At 40.9% G+C, this 2,500-nt stretch overlaps 1 protein-coding gene across 1 annotated transcript in view; it reads left to right on the forward strand.

Annotated features, from left to right (window-relative positions):
• The first annotated feature begins 196 nt into the window (after window positions 1-196).
• The window catches only part of LOC116052165 (E3 ubiquitin-protein ligase pellino homolog 1-like), a 43,019-nt gene continuing 40,715 nt past the window's right edge, over window positions 197-2,500 (forward strand). The window contains exon 1 of the mRNA XM_031302692.2: window positions 197-396. The gene's annotated coding sequence lies outside the window, so the exon portion shown is untranslated. The remainder of the gene's footprint in view (window positions 397-2,500) is intronic.

Consider the following 2,500-nt stretch of genomic DNA (forward strand, 5'->3'; position numbering starts at 1 on the left):
GCTTAATGCATGTTGCAATACAATAGTATTAATTTGTGCCTACGTCCCCTAATTATATACTGTACATTAATCGCCATTGAAATGCATGTAGAGTTTTTTCGTTTTATTTTGAAAACGCTTACCGGAAGTAGGTACATTTGGTTCGTTTTATTTTGAAAACGCTTACCGGAAGTAGGTACAGTTGGTTTCTATGGTTTACACTGAAGAATCAGCAGTTGATGTCAGTGCAGAGACGAAGCCAAACCTCACTGAGTTTTTGTTCGATTTAACGGGTCCTCTACCGATTTAAACGTGTTAATCTATCGGTGTTCTGTTCAGAAACGGTTAACACCGTCGGTAACCGGGAACGGACACATCCGGGAGATGAAACTGCTTTAGGACGAACCGGTAACTTTGGTAAGTTTGTTGTTTAAAAAGTTGTTAAATCTTCATTCTCACTGTTATGGTACCAACTGCCAAATATGCTAAATGCTAGCTAACTAACTGACGAGCTAGTTTAGCGTCAACTGACGAATTAAACTGGCTGTGTTCTTAACTTTAACCGTCCAAAATTCAAATTTAGTTAACGTTAACTAACGTTAGCTAACTGCTGTAGCTTCCTCATAACGTTAACTTACTAACAACTAATTCCTCAAGTTGTTTTAATCTAAAACGTCCATAATTTTATTTAAAGTTATACATTTCAAATAACGTTTGTTTTCTCTCTCAAAAATACCCCATAATGCTGTATGTTCCTATGTTAATGTAATTGGGTTTAATGCTGGTGGGTTTTTGGTATCGATATCTTAGTCTTTTGCTATTATTGTATTTAGTAATATATCAAAACATCCACAGACATCACTTTAATATGCCTATAGTGACTTATAATGTATATATAATGCTTTTATAGCTTATGATGTTTCTATATTTCTTTAAGTGTGTGTGTGTGTGTGTGTGTGTGCGTGTGTGTATGAGCGTGTGTGGGTGTGTGTGAGCGTGTGTGTGTGTGTGTGTGTGTGTGTGTGTGTGTGTATGAGCGTTTGTGTGTGTGTGTGCGTGCGTGCGTGTGTGGGTGTGTGTGAGCGTGTGTCTGTGTGTGCGTGTGTGTGTGTGTGAATGTGTGTGTGTGTGTGTGTGTGTGAGAGTGAGCGTTTGTGTGTGTGTGAGAGTGAGCGTTTGTGTGTGTGTGTGTGTGTGTGTGTGTGTGTGTGTGTGTGTGTGTGTGTGTATGAGCGTTTGTGTGTGGGTGCGTGTGAGCGTGTGTGTGTGTGTGTGTATGAGTGTGTGTGTGTGTGTGTATGAGCGTTTGTGTGTGTGCGTGCGTGCGTGTGTGGGTGTGTGTGAGCGTGTGTCTGTGTGTGTGTGTGTGTGTGTGTGAGAGTGAGCGTTTGTGTGTGTGTGTGTGTGTGTGTGTGTGTGTGTGTGTGTGTGTGTGTGTGTGTGGCACTTAAGTCTGTTTGAAGTTAGCTATTTAACCACTATAGAGTCATTATAAAAAGGTACTTATACTTTGATATATCAGTTACAATACCAGTTTACCTCGGATATAAAAGCGATTCTCAGAGAACTACTGCTGCAAATTGCACAAGCCATAACCAGCCCTCAAACATTATTTTGTTATAATGCACAAACTTAATGTTTACATTAAGAATTAACCCTAAAAACTACTTTTTACCGAACAAGACTAACATGACAGACAGTCATTGAAAAGGCAAGGTATTTAAAGATTGGTTTCTGGATCAGATCACTCAAACAAAGATTGATTTTAATTGGAGAATAGATTATGTTAACCCAGCCCTAGCCTGTTGTCCCGAGCGTATAGCTGCCTCCAGCAGTGTTTGTGGTAATCATTGGCCGGTCTGTCCGGCTCTGTGTCGCCCAGCTGCTATCTTTTGTTCGGGCCACACACGCCTGATTAGCATGCACCGTCCCACCAGAGCATCTGTCCCCACAGATGCTGCTTTTGTTCCCCCATTTAAAACTTGAAAGTTGGCTCTTTTTTTTTGTCCAACTGTCCGCTCATATTAAAAGGCTTACACACACGTCAACCCCCTTCTCCATGCAATGCAAATGTTGACCTTAAAACCTGGAGAAAGTTTAGTTCTGGGTGGCAGAGGGGGGAACAGAAGTGATGGTCACAGTTTTGAGCTGTCAGTCATCTTAGATGGTTGAAATCAGTACAGGGTTTCCCCCAGAAAGGTTGTTTACGAAGGCCCGGCTGGTCTGGTGCCGGTCACAGACTGATGGCAGCATTAATGTAGAGCCCAATAGTTTCTGTGATAACAGAATCAGAAACAGAATTGCGAAATTGAGAATTTAAAAAGCTATAAGACAGACTCCATAGGGCCCTACCTTTAAAGTGCTCATATTATGCTCATTTTCAGGTTCATAGTTGTATTTTAGAGGTTATATCAGAATAGGTTTACATGGTTTAATTTTCAAAAAACACCATATTTTTGTCGTACTGCACATTGCTGCAGCTCCTCTTTTCACCCTGTGTTCAGGTCTCTGTTTTAGCTAC

The sequence above is a fragment of the Sander lucioperca genome, chromosome 4 (assembly GCF_008315115.2).
Source record: "Sander lucioperca isolate FBNREF2018 chromosome 4, SLUC_FBN_1.2, whole genome shotgun sequence".
Taxonomy (NCBI): Eukaryota; Metazoa; Chordata; class Actinopteri; order Perciformes; family Percidae; genus Sander; species Sander lucioperca.